The sequence below is a fragment of the Apodemus sylvaticus genome, chromosome 11, assembly GCF_947179515.1.
Source record: "Apodemus sylvaticus chromosome 11, mApoSyl1.1, whole genome shotgun sequence".
NCBI lineage: Eukaryota > Metazoa > Chordata > Mammalia > Rodentia > Muridae > Apodemus > Apodemus sylvaticus.
The window spans coordinates 78,925,054-78,944,262 of NC_067482.1; the positions used below are offsets into that span (position 1 = coordinate 78,925,054).

The 19,209-nt window shown below is 49.3% G+C and overlaps 1 protein-coding gene and 1 pseudogene across 2 annotated transcripts in view; one reads left to right on the forward strand and one right to left on the reverse strand.

The window, feature by feature from the left end:
- The window catches only part of Osbp2 (oxysterol binding protein 2), a 154,282-nt gene that overhangs the window by 80,889 nt on the left and 54,184 nt on the right, over window positions 1-19,209 (reverse strand). The gene's annotated exons all lie outside the window — the stretch shown is intronic.
- LOC127696908 (uncharacterized) lies at window positions 7,165-7,286 on the forward strand (annotated as a pseudogene).

Sequence of the window (19,209 nt, forward strand, 5' to 3'; positions counted from 1 at the left end):
GAACCAAAAAAAAAAAAAAAAAAAAAAAAAACTTGAAACGAAGATGTTTTCATATAAAATAAGATGAAAAGCAGACTTTACTGCCGTCGACATGATCACAAGAAACGCCAAGGGCTCCTTGAGTAATGAAAATTATCACAGATAACAGCACAGCAATGTAGAAAAATCTAAAGATGACCTAAACTGTTTAAAATACAGCTAAATATAGTAAGTATTGCATTTATAGGGCACTAAATGCAGTATGTAGCCCAGTGATATAGAGCTTGCAAGGTCCTGAGTCCCAGCCCCAAAACAAAACTAAACTAACCGGGACCAGTCACCCGAGCTTGGTGGGATTCACCCTTGCAGTGACAGGAGGACCAGGACCCAGGGAACCGGACCTGCTGAGGCAGCCTTAAATTGCTTGAAAGGGCAAATAATAATTAAGGTACACTAAATAATAATTAATGTACCTTAGATTCAGACTATTACTTAAAAATAGAGGAGAAAATGAAATAATTTAAGATGCTTGGTTAATAATTTTAAATATTAGACAGAAAGAAAGCTACACCAAATGGAATTTCCTCCCTTTTTAAGGCTTAATATATTCCTCTAGAACAGTGGGAATTCCTTCCTAATGCTGCGACCTTTTAATACAGTTAGTTCCCTCATTTTGTGGTGACCCCCCAACCATAAATTTATTTTTGTTGCTAGTCCATAACTGTAATTTTGCTACTGTTATAATTGTGATATAAATATTTTTGGAGATATAGGTTTGCCAAGGTGGTTGAGGTACACAGGCTGGGAATGACTGTTCTACATGGCCACACGGCCAAGGGTTTCTGTCACCTGAGGGTGGCTGTGAGTCCTTCCAGCCTTTGGATTTCAGGTCACATAGTGAACAGGACAGAGCAGAGAACATGGAGTCAGGCGGATCTGACTTAGAGCCTACTGGCTCTGTCTGTGAGGAGCTCGGTGCCTGACAAGCCATAAACCACAGCAATGCGAAGGGCAAAGCAGCCTTGCACCAGGGCCTCGTCATTGAGAACCTCATGCGCACACTACTATGCCTTCGGAGTTCTGGGGCACAAGCACCCCAGGCTTCCGTCCTCAGACTCTTCTACCCAGCACACGAGACGGCAAATGGAAAACCGCACAGCCACCAATCAACTCGTAGCTTCATAAAATACATCGCCAGCCAAGGGTAACTGGCTGGAGAACATTTCACATTCCATTCAACAAGTCTCTATTCGTCCAACTCTGTCTGCACCGGCAGGGCGGCTGGGAACAATTCATGCCTAGAGGCAGTGGCTGATGAAGCCCCAGAGAGGATTCAACACAAAGCCTGAACACGGACTTGTGTATGGACATCGAGGGGTCTGCAGGCAGCTTTGACAGCGAGGCTACAAGTTCAATTCCTTCCCCAGACAGTACTGCAGCTGGCAAGTCCAGCCCTGCTTGTTCCCCTCACCAGTTGCTTTCCCACTGGCTGCTTCTCCACTGACTGCTGGCCCACCAGCTGCTTCCCCACCAGCTGCTTCTCCACTGACTGCTGGCCCACCAGCAGCTTTCTCTGACAGCTGTGTCTTATGAAAAACTGACTGAAACTTGCATGTGGCTCCTGAATATTCAGCTTTTACTGTTCTCGTAAATGCTTACCAGTTTTTAAGCAACATTATTTGGAAGTTGATTTGTGGCCGTGGAGGAGGGCAAGCGTGCTCTGAAGGCGTTTACTTACTAAAGGCTCGCTCCTCGCATCACCACTGGGAGTCCTGCTGCTTGGCCCAGCCAAGGCTCCCAGCCGTTCTACAGCTCCTTATCCACACATAGTCAAGGTCCACTGTGTTTCTCAAGACTGCGACCCTGACTCCGTAGAGACCGGATGGAGCATGGCCTGGCCTTAGTCGTTTAGCTCTTGTCCCTGAAGACAAGCGGCACATAAAGAGAGGACCCCTGGCCTGCGTGTGAGATGCAGACACTTACAGGCGAATCATAAAGAGAGCTGCCGAGAATCTCAGAGCAATAACAATGTAAAGTTTGGTAGCAAGCAGGCAAAAGTGTGACTCTCCCTTCTGAAGCCCTAAAGTTAAAACAAATAAAGCTTTTCAAGGGGCTGGAGATGGCTCGGCAGTTAAGAGCACAGGCTGTTCTCCCAGCACCTTCGTGGTGGATCGCAATCATTTGAAATTCCAGTACCAGGGGATTCAATGCCATCTGGCCTCTGTGGCCACCAGGCACACCCATACACATAAAAGTGAACATTAAAAAAAAAAAGGCTTATCTGCCTTTGGGTGACCCTTCACCGTATTTGCCACACTCAGCAAATTTCCATACCTCACGAACGTTTCTTTCTTTTCTTTCTTTCTTTCTTTCTTTCTTTCTTTCTTTCTTTCTCTCTCTCTCTCTTTCTCTCTTTCTTCCTTCCTTCCTTCTTTCTTTTCTTTTTTTCTTTTTTTGAATTTTTTGGATTTGGTTTTTTCAAGACAGGGTTTCTCTGTGTAGCCCTGGCTGTCCTGAAACTCACTCTGTAGACCAGGCTGGCTTCGAACTCAGAAATCCACCTGCCTCTGCCTCCCAGAGTGCTGGGATTACAGGCGTGCACCACCACCACCCGACTGAATGTTTCTTTAAACTTAGGAAATATACCCATGCATGCCTCTTTAAAAAAAAAAAAAAGATGTAATTGGCTGTACCTCTCTAAGGCTGACCTTTGACTCTAGCTTATAGTGCAACTGAAAAGCTGCCTGAAAGCTCCAGGACCACTTTATGGCAGCAGGCACACTGGACTGGCTAGTTTTGTGTGTCAACTTGACACAGGCTGGAGTTATCACAGAAGGAGCTTCAGTTGGGGAAGTGCCTCCATGAGATCCAGCTGTGGGGCATTTTCTCAATTAGTTATCAAGTGGGGAGGGCCCCTTGTGGATGGTTCCACCTTTGGGCTGGTGCTCTTGGGTTCTATAAGAGAGCAGGTTGAGCAAGCCAGGGGAAGCAAGCCAGTAAGAAACATCCCTCCATGGCCTCTGCATCGGCTCCTGCTTCCTGACCTGCTTGAGTTCCAGTCCTGACTTCCTTTAGTGATGAACTGCAATGTGGAAGTGTAAGCTCAATAAACCCTTTGCTCCCCAACTTGCTTCTTGGTCATGATGTTTGTGCAGGACTAGAAACCCTGACTAAGACACACACACACACACACACACACATACACACATGCACACACACATATACACACACACGCGCACGCGCGCACACATACACACACACACACACACACACACACACGGGCACACATATACATAGGCACATAGCATATTTCAGATTCAGGCCCACAGTAAGGTCTGCTGGAATTCTTGAGACCAATGTGGAGATGTTGGCTATATCTTCTTGCCTGTCTCCCTCAAAACCACCTTGAAGAATGTTCGTATGGATTGACAAACATTGGAATCTTTGTACAACACACGCACTGTAGCTCCGACTTGCCAAGGTCCCCCCAGCTCTTCTCTGGCTCTCAGATGCAGGTCAACAGCAATATCGTGTATTGTGTAAGGCTGCCCAGCCAAAGCCTTTTTAGCACCCAGACGTGCCTGCCGATGATGAAACTCGAGAAGACACAAGAGTAAGCATTTGTGCATTCTACCCCGGCTGTCCCAGGTACGCACTTCCAGTTGTCACTGGCCACCGGGTTTTTATTTATTTATTTATTTATTTATTTATTTATTTATTTATTTATTTATTTTTTTTTTTTTTAACAGTCGTTCACTTTGTTGCACGCACACAGAGTCCCTTGCTTTCCTCAGATACTGGCCATCAGTGCACAGGAAAGCGGCGCACAACAGCACATTCCCAGTGGGATTCATACCCCCATCCTGCGCACAGCACAAACCAGAGCTGCTCACTAAATGAGGATCGCTCATCCTGGTACAGGAGCTGAGGCTGCGAGGCTATTTTGTAGAAAGCATCCATTCTGCCCAAGGCTCTGGGGACAGAAGTAAGCCACTGGCTCTGGCGTCTGTAAAGACTGTACCCAAGTCCCTCTCAGCTAAGCCACCTCCCTCCATGGGGCCTGAAGGTGGAGTCAGCAGGATTAGCAAACGCTTGCTTGATGCTGACCCATCCAGCTGTACTGGGCTGGTCCAGGGCTCTTTGGGTCTCTGGTTTCCATGAGCTCTGCAAGCTGTCTTTTCTTTCTGGGCTGAATGGGCAGGGCTGATGGTGAAGAGAGGTAGAACTCACTTGTATTAGCAACTGGCACCTGGAACAGGTGGAAAAGCTGCGTCTATGGGGAGGGGAGGAAGCTGCCTAGACCACCCACAGGTCCCTGAATACACACACAGCCACAGGGCGTGGCCCTACTTGAATGGCTTTCTTCCTGTCAGGGTGTAGATTTTCTCAAAGCCTCTCCCTGCACTGGATGTGTTTCCAAGACGACCCTGATCCCTCCGGGATCTCCCCTTGCTTCTTGAGTCCAGCAGTTATTCCCAAGAGGACGCCAAGATCAGCAGCTCTTGCGGCTCAGCTCCGGAAGCAAACTCACCCTTCCACAGAGATCGGCCCACATGTTCGTTGGGGCACACTGCACATGGGCTAATGCCCAGCAATTTTTTGCCCATTTGTCATGACTCATGTAGATTAGTTCCAAAGCTATTAAAAAATAAATGATCTCCCCTCGGCGAAGCTCTGAAGCCAACACAACTTATTAATTAACACAGTTACTGACTCTGGAGACTCATCACGCTAGAGCTGCGGTGATAATCTGATTTCCCATATAATTGCCACAGCTCTGCAAGTCTGAGCCACAGCAAAATCATCAGACTGAAGCACACAAAAGGCCTTGGCTGGTTTGCCCCAATCAAAGGAGAGTTATGCCATCCACTTACCATCAGCGCCCCCTAGTGGTTGGGCTGTATTTGCAAAGTGGTTCTCTTGGAGGAAAGGGAGATTGTTTTCACCCAACACTTCAGCAGCAATACCAGGGGCATAACATGGTACTGAGGAAACGGTAGACAGGAGGCAGGTGCCAGGTTCAGTGCGGTGGCAGTGACTCAGGGAGGTTGAAGCAGGGGACTTGCTCCCATTCAGGAGTCTGAGGCCAGCCTGTTCTACATAAACAATAGCATTTTTTCCTTTCTTTGATATGCATGGTGTTTTGCCTGCCTGTGTTTCTGTGTGCCATGTGAACACAGTGCCTGCAGAGGCTAGAACAGGGTATCGGGTCTCCTGGGGCAGTTGTAGATGACAGTGAGCTGCCATGCAGGTGCTGGGGACTGAACCGGGGTCCTCTGGAAGGAGCAGCCAGTGCTCTTAACCATGGAGCCCTCTCTCCCAAAAAAATAAAAAAATGTGAAGAGATGCCGCCAGTCCCCCGCCCCTTTCCTGCACAGCATGAGGGAACCTTTCACTGCTAACCAAACTGTCCTGCCAATGACATCATCACTGTAGTTTGTCACGGCACTGCAGGCCAGGCATGATGCTGACACTTTACACATCTTTGCAACAATCCAGTTCTTCAAATAAAGGAACTGAGACTGAGGAGGGTTGCCATGGCAACGGAGTGACATAACCAAGAGCTTTGGGAATGCACTTGGGCTCTGAGACGACAGAACCCTGAGGAGCAAACTAGACACAGAGCTTGCTTCTACTCCTTGAGGCTGTCCCTCTCCAGTGTCATGACCTGCTGACACCGCCATCCATCATCAGGACCCTCGGCCACTACTGTCCTGCTTAGCTCTGAACAACAATGCCAAGACTGCAGCTGAGCCCTTCTGGGAGGGCCGTTGCTGGTGCATGCCTTGCTGCCGGTGCATGCCTTGCTGCTGGAGCATGCCTTGCTGCCGGTGCATGCCTTGCTGCTGGAGCATGCCTTGCTGCCGGAGCATGCCTAGCTGCAGGTGCATGCCTTGCTGCTGGCCCCTCTAGCACCATCTTGAGACATCACCATTGCATCCCAACCCTTCTGTGCTCCTGCCTCCCTGGCTAGTCTCTGACTCTGCAGACGGCCATGCTGGCTCCTCTCTACCTCTTCCAGGATAGGGTCCCACACCACTTCCTCCAAGCAGGCTTCCCTGATCTCAGCTGTTGCTGAAGTACCAATCCTGGTGCACCCTTCACTAGCAAGAGGCTCCCTGTGGCTTGCGTGTCGCCTCACAGCTGGAGGGAGGTCCGTGGAAGCTGACAGTAGGACCTGCTTTCCTTTGGCTCTCAACTCTCTTAGCACAGAATGATGTGCAGTAAATATTGATCATATATATTAACTGATTCCTGCACGTAACTCGGTGGTGGAATACTCCCCTGTTGTAAGGCGGTTTGAATGAGAATGTCCCCCATAGACTAAGGTATCTGAACTTTTGATCCTCGGTTGGCGGTACTGTTTGGGGATGAAGGTGCTGCCTTGCTTCCGGAAGTCCGTCACTGGGGATGGATGGGCTTTGAGAGTTCATAGCCCCAGCCAACTTCCTGCCTGCAGCTGAGCATGTCCCAGCTTCCCACGCCCGCCATTTGCCGCCATGCCTCCTTACTAGGGTGGACTCTTGTCCCTCTGTAACCATAGGCCAAAATTAACTTTCTCTCCCACAACTGAGGGGTTTTTGTTTGTTTGTTTGATTGTTGGCTGATTGGTTGCTTTTGAGATTTTTGGTTCATTGTTAGTTTTTTCAAGACAGGGTTTTACTCTGTAGTCCTGGATATCCTGGAATTCACTCTGTAGACCAGGCTGGTCTCAAACTCTTCCTGTCTCTGCCTCCCAAGTGCTGGGATTAAAGGCATGTGCCACCACTGTCTGGCCTGGTTATGGTGTTTTATCACAGTAACAGAAGAGTAATTGACACACTCAGCATGTGCAAAGGTCCTGAGTTCAATCCCCAGTACCGACACCACCACCACCAAAAAAAAAAAAGTAAGTTGCATTATATAAACATGGACTGACTTCACATATATGGAAGTCCATAATATTTAGCAGGAAAGCAAGTTTTTCTAATTGGGAACAAACAGGAGGCACTGAAACAAGTGAGACACAGGCTGCTCACTGCACAGGGCTCCAGACAGAGTATTAATGCAAAAGTGCAAAGCCAAACAGGCCCTCAGAGCACTGCTCTCAGTCAAACGGGTGGAAAGAGCAGATGCCAACGGTGGGAAACTGAAGAGCAGAGTGAGAGGAGTTATCCTGCCAACCCTTAGCAGGTACCACACACTCCTGCCCCTGCAGGCATTGAGGTGTGGCTGCTGTGTCCCTCACGCCCCAGCAGGTGGCAGAGAGGAGATGCTATGTCTACGCTCTGACCTGTGAACATCTGAATGATTAGTAGCCTAACACTCCAAAGGGAGCCTGAGAAGACTAGTCCTACACCACAGGTCACTGGACAGGGAGCTAGCCTGAGCTAGCCCAGTCCCATGCAGGCCTGGACAGGCTGGGAGCGGGTTGGAGGCAAGAGGAGCCTTGCCTGGAGCCCTACAAGAATGGGTGGGACAAGAGGGAGGGAAGAACAGGGCACAACATACGGGCACCACGATGATCATGACGACAACTAGAACCTCTGCCTGGGATCGTGGGCTGAGAGGGGAGTGAGCCTGAGACAGATGACCCTTTCATGGGGCCACTCAGGCGTTCTAGGGTGAGGAACAAGCCTTAGAAGACCACCAGACTGACACCATGGGGCCTGGACAGGAAGCTAGCCTGAGATGACCAGCAGTCTGGCACCCCGCAGGCCTTGGGGCGGGGCACACCATGCCTGAGATGACCCCTGGCCATAATGCACAAGCAGGGCACAGCACCCCGAGACTGCTCCTGAGAGGACCCCAGACACTCAGAGACCCTGGGCGTCACAAAGAGGAACAAGTAAGTGGTGGGGAAATAGAAGAGAAACAGAAACAGCAGGACGTGGGCACAATGGAGACAGGCAGAACCGGAGACTCCGGGGTGGTGAGGAACAGCCTGATGTGAGTAGCCAGTGATGCCACCTGGAACCAGGGTGGGGTCCTGGCCTATGCCGCGCTGGGGGCCCTGCCTGGGTTTTGGCTCCATGGCAGCAGGGATCTGTTACCACCAAAGGCCAGGCCAATGTCCCTGGTCTGGTCTACCGCCTGGAGACAAGTTAGTGTCTGAGGACAGAGCAGAACTGGCCCCACCCCTCACACCTGGATGTCACGGGAGAGCTGACCCTGGGGTGTGACAACAGGAGAGCTGTCCCAGCTCCTTGTCAGCTGCAGTGCTCCTGGGCAGCACAGTAGAGCAGACGCTAGTGGTGGGTGGCCTAAGCCATCCAATAACCTCTGGGAATAAGTGTTTGCAAGTGGAGCTCCCTATGGCGCGGCCCTTTGGAGATTTCCACCCACCCAGCACCTGTGGAGGTGTTACTGCTGACCCCTGGGCTGAGCCTAGTGTTCTAGCATTTGCTCTACTTATTGTTATGGTAATTATTAGTTTTGTTGCCTGTTGTGATTGAGACTCAGTTTACTGCGAACAAAAACCTCTTGGATAGGTGAGTCTTTGATAATTTTTCTAAAGTTTCTACAAGGAAATGAAGCCTCTTTGCAATCTACCACAGAAACCTCTGTGCTCCTGGCTACCTCTGCAGTCATTCTGAGTAAGCAGGAGGTGCTCACTAAGGTTAATGATTCTTGCTTCCTTAACTGTTCTAAAAAAGAGATAACTACATTACAAGAACTCAGAGATGGTTTCTTAAAAGATGACATTAAGAACTTATAGAACATAAAAGGAAGAAATATGGGCATATAAGTTCAGACTTTCCTCCAGCGCCAGAAAATCAACACAAGCTCTAAATCTCCCATTTCCCTTGGAGGCGAAGTACAAATAGAAACTACCAGGAAGAATTGGAACTTAGTCCCAACAGTTAATAGATAGGAATTTGTCTTAGTTAGGGTTTTACTGCTGTGAATAGACACCATGACCAAGGCACATCTTATAAGAACAGCATTTAATTGGGGCTGGCTTACAGATCCAGAGGTTCTATCCATTATCATCCAGGCGGGAGAACGGCAGTGTCCAGGCTGACCTGAGGCTAGAGGAGCTAAGAGTTCTATTTGTTCCTAGGGTAGTTAGCAGAAGACTGGCTTCCTGGCAGCTAGGACAAGGGTAATAAAGCCCACACAGCAGTGGCATGCCTACTCTGATAAGCCACACCTCCTAATGGTGCCACTCCCTGGGCCAAATGTATACACACCATCACAGAATTAATCATTACCATTCTGAAAATGCATAAAAAATAGGATTACAACTGCAGTTCACATAAAACAGTGATACATGGGCCATATGAGTTAGACCCACACCTGAAAAAATTATTCTATGTAGGGTATCATCCTCTCTGACTATAAAAATATAAAAACAACATACTGTTAGAGACTAACCATAGAGCTTGAATAACTTTCATTTCCATAATTGCATGTCGGCTGCTGGCCTGGGCACGTATGAATAGAATGTGCCTGGCTAAACATAATCACTTGGCTTGCCATAATCTAACATTCATGCTTAAATAGGAAATAAAGGTTAATTGATGCAGATATGGGGCAAGGGTCAATTAATGATGACATGGGATTAGGGAAGAGGAAAAGAAACCAAAATGGGTAAATGTTAATGATTCTTGGGAAATAATTAAACAGGAATTAATTGAAACTGTCCATGCTTGAATGCTTGGGAACTATATAAAGATGGTGTGAGCTGTTCAGGGCCATCTATTTGAAAGACAACCAGTGGTCAGACTCTTCATTTTCACCAGCTCCACACATCTGTCCTATGGCCCAGAACTCCATGGGAGCTGGACTGCGGCAGGCAGGGGCACAGGCGGGCCGGTTCCCCTGGACTGAGTATGTGGGAGCTGGCCCCGCTGGTCTGCCCTGCAGTGAGGTAAGATCCCGCCCCCAGCCCATGCTGCCTATGGCAGACAGGAATGCCGGCCCGAGGTCATTAGAGCAGGAGAGCTGGCCCTGCACCTCACCTGGGCAGCACTTGGGAGAGCTGACTCTTGTGATGGGGGCAGGGCTGAGCTGGCCCAAGAGTGTGAGTATCAGAGAGCTGGTCCTGCCACTTGTCTGCTGTGCGGTGACATGGGAGATGCCCACCTCCCCTCCCTCATCCCTTGCCACCAAGGCTGCAGGAGGGCTTGGCCCCAGGGCCATGAGAGTGGGATGGTCAGGCCATGTTCCTCACCGGCTGCAATACTTGGGAGAGCGGGTCCTGCACCTCGCTTGAGCAGCAGGGTAGAGCTAGCCCTGATTGTGGGGGTGGCAGGTGAGCCAGCCCGAGGCTATGGGAACAGGAGACCCGGGGAGAGTGGGCCCTGCACCCTGCCGCGCAGCACAGTAGAGCTGGCTCTCGTGACGTGGCACAGATGAGCCTGCCCCCAAGGGAATGACATTAGGAGACTCCGCCCCTTGCTAGGTGGTATTGGATGAACTAGGCGGGAGAGATGGGTCTGCTGTGGTATGAGGGCCCGACGCCATGTTTTCCACCATGATGATAATGAACTAAACCTCTGAAAGCGTAAGCCAACCTTGAGGAAATGTTTTCCTTTATAAGGGTTGCCACGGTCATCGTGTGTCTCTTCACAGCAATGGAAACCCTACGACGAGACTGTCATGGAACCAAGGCTCCTTGTCACTAAGAGGGACGGTTTTATGGCCCAGGGGACCACGAGAAGCAAAGACCCGTGCTTGCAGTGACCTGCCTTTACTGAATCCTACAGGTGAACCAGTAAGGACGAAGGCCCACTCGTTGAGGTGAAACGGACTCCATGGACTCGTAAGACATTGTAACACCTGAGAAAACATTCAGAATGAGGACTGGGGAGGTGGCTCTCGACTGCAAGGTAAGCACGAGAGCCTGAGGCTGACTGCTCAGAACCCACCTAAAGCCAGGTGCAGTAGCACATGTCTATAACCCCAGGGTTTCTTTCTTTTTTTTTTTTTTTTTAAGATTTATTTATTTATTATATATAAGTACACTGTAGCTGTCCTCAGACACACCAGAAGAGGGCATCAGATCTCATTTCAGAGGGTTGTGAACCACCATGCGGTTGCTGGGATTTGAACTCAGGACCTCTGGAAGAATAACTGCTGAGCCATCTCTCCAGCCCCAACCCCAGCATTTCTATGGCAAGATGGAAGAAGCACAAGAATCTGAGGAGGCTTATGAGCCAATTAGCCTGGAATATACAGCAGCAAGCGACAAAAGTGTGATTCTGACTTAAACAGGATGGGATGTGCATGTGCGCGTGCACACACACACACACACACACCCACCATTGCAAAATACATATCTTGATCTTTGGAAAAGCTTGCATTCAACACTTCCCGGGGTTGTTGCGAGATGGGTGAGTCCGTCTACTCCTCTCCAGGTCTCAGGCACTGCCAATTGATACTTATCATCTATAACCACTCCGGAGGACAGATCAGCAGCTTCTTAAAAGGTTGAAACATGGATCTGTTCTGTGATCCAATCACCTGACTCCTGGGAACATCGCCCCCACCCCCAAAAGACAGTATGGATCCACATAATGAACTGAACACGTATGCTCACGTCAGCTTCTTTGCCTGCGACAAACATAGAAACCCACTCCATGTCCATCAACAAACAGTGGCTCACTTGGCACACTGCCTAGCGATAGACAACAAGCTAGAGACACAAAGACAAACAGTACACGTCAGAGCGGCTGTGCGGGGTGAGAGACGGCAGCTGCAGGGTGCATGCTGTGCACTCCATTTGTAGTAGGTCCTAGGGCTGGAGAGACGGCTCAGGGAAGAAGGCGCCTGCTGCCGAGCCTGACAACTAGAGCCTGAGCCCCGAGACGCACACAGTAGGAGGAGAGAACACACAAGTTGTCCTCAGACCTTTATGTGTGCACCGAGTGTGCACTGACACACACGTCAAAACAAACTAAATAATATAATCGAAATCAAAGGGAATAAATTCTAGTACGTGCAACCTATCTATTGTGCCAGAAGGTTTGTGATCATCTGAGGAGACAGAGAGCCTGGGGGGGAATTGAAAGGGGTAGAGGAGATTTGGAGAATGAGAAACGTGTACATTATCAAAGGACCATGGTGATCATTTTCAGGGTATATATGTTGGCCAAAACTTACTAAGCTGCCTACTTTAAATATAAACAGTTTGTTGCCAGTCAGTCACACCTCAGCAAAGAGTTTTTCAATGAGAAAAATGACCACTCGCTCATCAAGAAACCTGGGGACACATCTTCCAGCGCCCTCTACTGGAGTGAATGCACAGTGCACCTGAGAAACATCAGTCTGTCTAGTTTAACTCTGCAGCAAGGGCTCGGGAGGTATTCTGACAGGATTCAATTCCAGGTCACAAGTGCCTCGTTTCCTCCTTCTGTTACTTCCTGTCAGGAAGGTCTCCCTGAATGAATTCATGCTTATAGGCATGTGCCTGTGTGGTCACACTGTTCAATCACACAACCCAGTCCCACAATCAGTATTGTGCCTAACTTAGCCATGTGCTAATCCAGTACAGCTTTCGGAGTTATCTCCCTCAACACTGATTTACTTACATATTTATTTTAAAATGTAAAACTTCTAGTTAGAATAGACTGTAGCTGTGGACACTGCTCTCGTTAGCTGGCCGTCACAGGAAGTTAACTTACTCTGTGTTCCAGAGTACAGGATGTCCATAGATAGGCCCTTAGTACAATAAAGATTTCGGCCAGTCGAAACCAGCAGTTTTAGGTAAGCACTGTATGCCGACCCCAGCCATCATAAGTGAAATGAATCACGGTTAACTAAAAGTAAAGGTACCATGTGCTTCAAAAGAGGAGGGGGAGGGAGAGGGAGAGGGAGGGAAGATCTGGATATCGGTCTTGCTCTGAGCCACCTTGGGGCTCTGAAGAAACTTCTGGCCAGCAGGAAGCCCTACGCAGGTGCAGTGCAGGTGGCTGACCTTGACCCTAAAACCTTCAGCACAGGAAACAGAGCAAACCTTCATCTTTGCAAATCAGTTCCCATACTCCATAGCAACAGGAAGAGATGAAGACGATGGGTGAATGGGACACAGTTGGTTGCATTTACCACAAAATGACCCTGCCCACCACCTGCCACCTAAGTTTTGGCCTTGATTTCTAAAGCTAATTCCAAACACAGGAAAATGCTCTGTAGTGGTGCTTCTTTATTATTGTCAACTTGATATAACCTAGAGTCATCTGAGAAAAGAAACCTCAGTCAGGCTGCCTAGACCAGACTGGCCTCATGGCTACGTCTGTGGGAGGCTGTCTTGACTTTTAACTGATGGAGGGGGACCCAGCCCACTGTGGGCGGAGCCATCCCTAGGCAGATGAGCCTGGACCGGATAGGATAAGAAAGCCAGCTTACACATGAACAAAAACCAGCATTGTTCCGTGGTCTCTGCTTTGAGTTCCTGACCTGACTTTCTGCACTGATGGGCTGTCACAAGGAGATGCGGGCCAAATAAACCCTTCCAGAGTATTTCATCACAACAGGAAAGAAATTAGAAAAATACCCATCACCCAAGACCACCAAACACCAAACAAAGGATGCTGCCTAAGTCTGCAGACTGAGGAGGTCAAGCCACCAGCACCCTTAGTGGAAAGCAGCCCTCCAAAGAAGGGCAGCAGCTTGCTTCAGCCTGAAGCTTTATGCCCTGCTCCTGACAACATGTCTGGATAAGCCATGGTTGCAAAGGGGCAGCTACTGTGCCCCCCACACAAAGCCTGGGAGTGGCTCTGGGGAGCTTCCGAACACCCCGCTCATGTCTCTAAACAGTTGCTTCCCAGGATGCTTCCCCACACTATAGCTACAGCACCTGCTTGCCAGCTAAAACTCCTAAAACTGGATCTGAGCTCACAGCAGTTCTCTGACTGGCTGAGCTGCAAAGGAGCCACCTGGAATATCCAGGCTCAAGAAGCAACTGCCTGCCTTATGCTCTGGCTCCTGAGGAGGGCAGTGAAGAGCTATAGGCTGGAGGTGATGGGGGAAGGTTCCCTGGACCCAGGAGAAAGGGCAGGGTTTAACACTCCTTCAGGACACACTCTGGTGCCCCTCGGGCACGATCCCATTCCATTTGGGCCACATCTGATCAGATCAAAGCTGGCAACCTGCCTGGGGTGGTTCTGCCACCTGTTGTGGTTAAATCTGAAACTGGGCACTGTAGTCAAAAGTGCAGCCAGGGTCAGCCGAGCCACCCTGTGCAAGGCTGTGGCAGAAGAAAGAAGCCAATCTGCAGAGGGCAAAGACACAGAGGGACCCCGGGAGAGACCAGACATAGAAGTGGAATTAAGAACCGCTGTCCATACAATCATACAAAGAGAAGTGTCGCATGTGCTAGCCACTTAGGACACAGATAAAATGTCCCAGAGCGGTGTTTACAAAGCCACGCAGACCCCACACTCCCCACGGGTTATTTCCACCTTGGCACCATCACAAACAGGAAGGAAGCTTCCCAAGCCTTACCTTTTAGAGGATGTTCATCTTGGAGTGGTCGGCTGGTAGATGTTCTTTAGGGTAGGCCCCTAGGGCCACCAGCCACCCCTGCCCCAGCCCTGCCCAGCTGCCTGCCTGCTCTCTCTAGGGGCAGAATCTAGGCTGCTGAGAACATTCTGACACTAGACTATGACATCAGAATAGGCCGTGACATCCAAGCGGTGACAGGGATGCTAAAGGGTACAAGGCAGGAGAAAGGAAACCCTAGAGTTTGACTAGAAGTAAAGCCCCAGATAAAAAGTGTCTGGCCCCATTCTCAGGTCTTATAGCTTTCCAGACAGCCCCTCACCCTGTGAGGCAGATCTGAAGATAATCTAAAAACTATTCGAATGCATTGAGCATTATATTATGTCAGCTATACAAGTGCAGGAACCATCCTCTAGCGCCCTCTTGTGTTAGTTTAAGGGATAGTCTTATACCAGGCAGTTTGCCTGTAGACCAGGAGGTCCAGGACAGAGACCCCCAAGAAGACCAGGTATCACACTGCCCAGGACGGGATTAAGTGCAGGCCGATAAAAACTGACCACTGTGCTAACACTATCCATGTCAAAAATGACATGGCCTTGTCAGTTCATTCCACAGAACTCAATACCACCTGTGGTGAAAGCTCATATTTGAATTCTACATACACAGTACACAATAAATACAGTTTGCCACATGGGGACAGTGCGTGATTTATCAACCCAGCCACCTACTCAGAGAATCTTAAGCCAGGGTTTGCTCTTGGTCTGATGCCGGTCTGTAACTCAAAGGAGCCAAAGGTGATCTCCAATTCTCTATCTTCCTACCTCTGCTTCCCCAAGGGCTGGGATCATAGGTATTTGCCCCCACGACCAACTTAACAACTTAAAAACCAAACAAGCAAGGAAATAGCATGGGATGACATGTTTCTAACACTTAAGGGGTTTTTCCTACTGCTCTACTGTGCAATTTGCAAATAGGGATGGTCTATGTCTCCCGTCTGGATTGGGAGCCTTTGCTGCCTCCCCACCCCCGGCCCTTCCCTCGCTTACTTTGATGGCTATGATCATCAGTGAGAGGTGAGCGGCTGGGCAAGAGTGGACAGCTCTGAGTTTTCTCTGCTCAACTCCAAGAAACCCCCCAGCACCCGCAGTGTGAAGCTGGCTTTTGGGAGTTGCCCTTAATGCAACGGAGGCAATTCCTAGTTTACTGAGCTTGCAGCAGACACAGTATTGAGTTCTGTCGAATGAGCTGACAGGGTTGTGTCACTTTTGACACATAGAGTGCTACCACAGTGGTCACTTAGAGCAATCTTCAAATGCTGACATTGTGTTGCATGCCTGGCATGAGTCTTGATCATGGTGAATTTTCCTATTTATATTTTTCTGGATTCTGACTGCTATTATTTTGTTTGAATTCTAAATACATAACACACAATAAATACAGTTTGATAAATAGGACAGTGTGAGTGACATAGACACCAAAACTATGCTCAGGACAGGCATGGAGCTGCATTTGTCTGGTTTTGTATCAAGGCAGCATCGTCTTTATATAATGGACCAGAAATCTCTCTTTCCCTGTTTTCTACAAGACAGTGTGTGTGTGTGTGTGTGTGTGTGTGTGTGTGTGTTATCGTTTGTTTTACAAATGTTTTATGGAATTCTCTAGTGAACTTGTCTAGCATGAGATAGCTTGGCATGAGCCCAGGAGTTCATAAGTAATTTAATATTTTTCTGAGACAGATTTCACCGTGTAGTCCATGCTTGCCCTGACCATCTATCCCCCTGCCTCAGCCTCATGAGTGCTGGGATTATAGGCATGCACCACCATGCTTGGCTCCATGAGGACTTACTGGGGTCGTTTTACCAAATATGTATCTGTGCACTCTCGCTCTCTCCCTCCTTCCCTCCCTCTCTCTCTCTTTCCCTCTCCCCCTCTCCCTCCCTCCCTCCCTCTCCCTCCCTCCCTCCCTCTCCCTCTCTTCCTCCCTCCCTTTCATTTGGTATTTTCTAGCTCCATAAAAATCCCTTTCCAAGCCAGGCAGAGGTGGTGCACGCCTTTAATCCTAGCACTTAGGAGGCAGAGGCAGGCAGATTTCTGAGTTCGAGGCCAGCCTGGTCTACTGAGTGCGTTTCAGGACAGCCAGGGCTACACAGAGAAACCCTGTCTCAAAAAACAAAAAACAAAAAAAACAAAACAAAAAAAAATCAATCCCTTTTCAGTTTTGGGCCAACTCCAGAAATGTATACACTGCCTATCACTTTATTGCCAAATGGAGAGAGGGAAAGGGAGAGAGGGAGAGAGGGAGGGAGGGAGGGAAGGCGGGAGAGAGGGAGGGAGAGATACAATGGAGGTGGCTCACCTTTGAGGCGCACAGTACTTCCTAGCACAGGGCGGGCAGGATTTCTGCAGTTTGGGCCCCTGCTGCCTACACTGTCACGGCCTGCACACCTGCTGCTGCCTGGGCCTGACCTGGACAGTCTCCTCTGCAGCTGTCACTTCTCCCCACAGTCCACAAGATTCTGGAAGGAAAAACTCTCCGAATTACCACCTGTTTGATGCTACCTCAAATTCTGGCCTTGTGGTTGCTTACTTTTCAAAGGAAGCTCAGGGTCACAGGGGCTCTGTGTGACAGTTTCATTTACTCTTAAACCTTCAGCTATGTGGGTGAGGTAACATAGGAACAGTGGCCCAGTTAATACAAGCCATCGTTGGAATGTGAGCCCAGGCCTATCTGGTACCCTAGGCTGCCCATGGTTAGGAGACGGCCACGGAAGTGTGAGGGATTCCAGACAACTGGGCAAGCAGACAGGAACCTCCCCAAGCAGGAGCTGAGGGAGCAACCACAGGGACAGACGCTACTTCCAGGCTAGGTGTGGTGGCCCAGCCCTCTAATTCCAGCACTCCGGAGGCAGAGGCAGGCAATCTCTGCATGCAAGGCCAGCCTGCTCTACACAGAGGGTTCTAGGCAGCCAGGACTATACACATGAAGACCCTGTCTCAAAAACAAAACAAAACAAAGAAGTCCACAGCATCAGGGAGTACATGAAGCTGACTGCCACGCGCCATTGCTGATATTGAGGTGACTACATTGGAGCCACAGAGCCCACAGATGGTTCAGTCTGGGGCATGGCTGCAGATGCCAAGGTGTGTCCACAAAGGGATAAGGCATTTCATTTGAGCACAGCTGTGTCCAAGAACCACGATGGACCCGAGGGCTCATAAGCAGGCAGTGTGCATAGCTGACCCTTTGCTGGCCTCTCAAAGGGCAGGGGCTACCTGCAGGGTATTTCTTATTTTACATAGCTCTTCTGCATTCTGATGACCCTATGGGGCTGACCTTATAAAGCAGGCTAGGGGCTGGAGAGATGGCTCAGCGGTTAAGAGCACTGACTGCTCTTCCAGAGGTCTTGAGCTCAATTCCCAGCAACCATATGATGGCTCACAGCCATCTGTAATAGGATCTGATGCCCTTTTCTGGTACTCATATACATAAAATAAATAAATCTTTAAAAAAATAAACAAGGCAGGCGAGTGAGCATGGCACAGCAGGTCCAGCACGCCCTCCCAGCGTCCAGCCAGCCACCAGGTGGCAGCTGTAGACATGACATGAGGCTTTCTGCATCAGAGAGTGCTCCCTCATGAGCAAGTCCCCGGTTGCCCACTCCTGTCAGGGAACCAGGAATTGCTTCACTGTTTGACACATGCCACTCTCAAAACAGGCGTAAGAAAGAGCTTGAAAATATCACACTAGCCGGGCGGTGGTGGCGCACGCCTGTAATCCTAGCACTTGGGAGGCAGAGGCAGGCGGATTTCTGAGTTCAAGGCCAGTTTGGTCTTCAGAGTGAGTTCCAGGACAGCCAGGGCTATACAGAGAAACCCTCTCTTGAAAAAAATAAATCTGAAAAACCAAAAATAAAAAAAAGAAAGAAAGAAAGAAAGAAAGAAAGAAAGAAAATATCACACTAGAAAAAGACCACCTTGCCAAGACCCAGACGAGCTCTGGTCTCTTGTGACATGTGGCCTTGTCCACTTCCAGCCAGGGGGCAGTCCTCTGAGACATCACCTGAGGCCTCCTTCACTGTCCACTAGCTGCCCGTAGTCCTGCCTGTTCTCTGCTCTCTGACTCCGTGGGTCTGGCATGGTTAAGTGGGTTGGGAGGGTGGAAGTGGGGATATTTAGGGCCCAGGCAGGTGCATGAATTCAGCCTAATGCATCTGTAAATGACAACATCATGTCCAGTGTCAGAAGGTTGGACAGTCTGGGTTACATCATGACCTACCTATCTATACCTATCCAGGTACAGATGCTAATCCAGAAGCAGGATAGACCTCCATAGGTCATAAGTTGGCTGATCCCAGTCTAGGGGGATGAGGGTCTGGCAATTGGATACACTGAGGGGGGTCAAGCGACTAAGAAACGTGTGGATCCTGGCTAGACAGCCATGTGCCACGGGGGTGAGGTGGCCTAGCAGCATTCATCACCCAGCAAACAAGGCAAAGAGAACTCAATTTAAAACCAACAAATGGGGGCTGGAGAGATGGCTAAAAGCACTGAGTGTTCTTCCAGAGGTCCTGAGTTCAAATCCCAGCAACCACATGGTGGCTCACAACCATCCATAACAGGATCTGACGCCCTCTTCTGGTGTGTCTGAAGACAGCGACAGTGTACTTAGATATAATAATAAACAAATCTTTAAAAAAATGTGGTAAGCGTGAGCCAGGCATTGTGGCAAACATCTGTAATTCCAGCACGTGGGAAGAAGGCAGAGGGGTCAAAGGACACAAATCTTCATGAACCTGAAGGCAGATG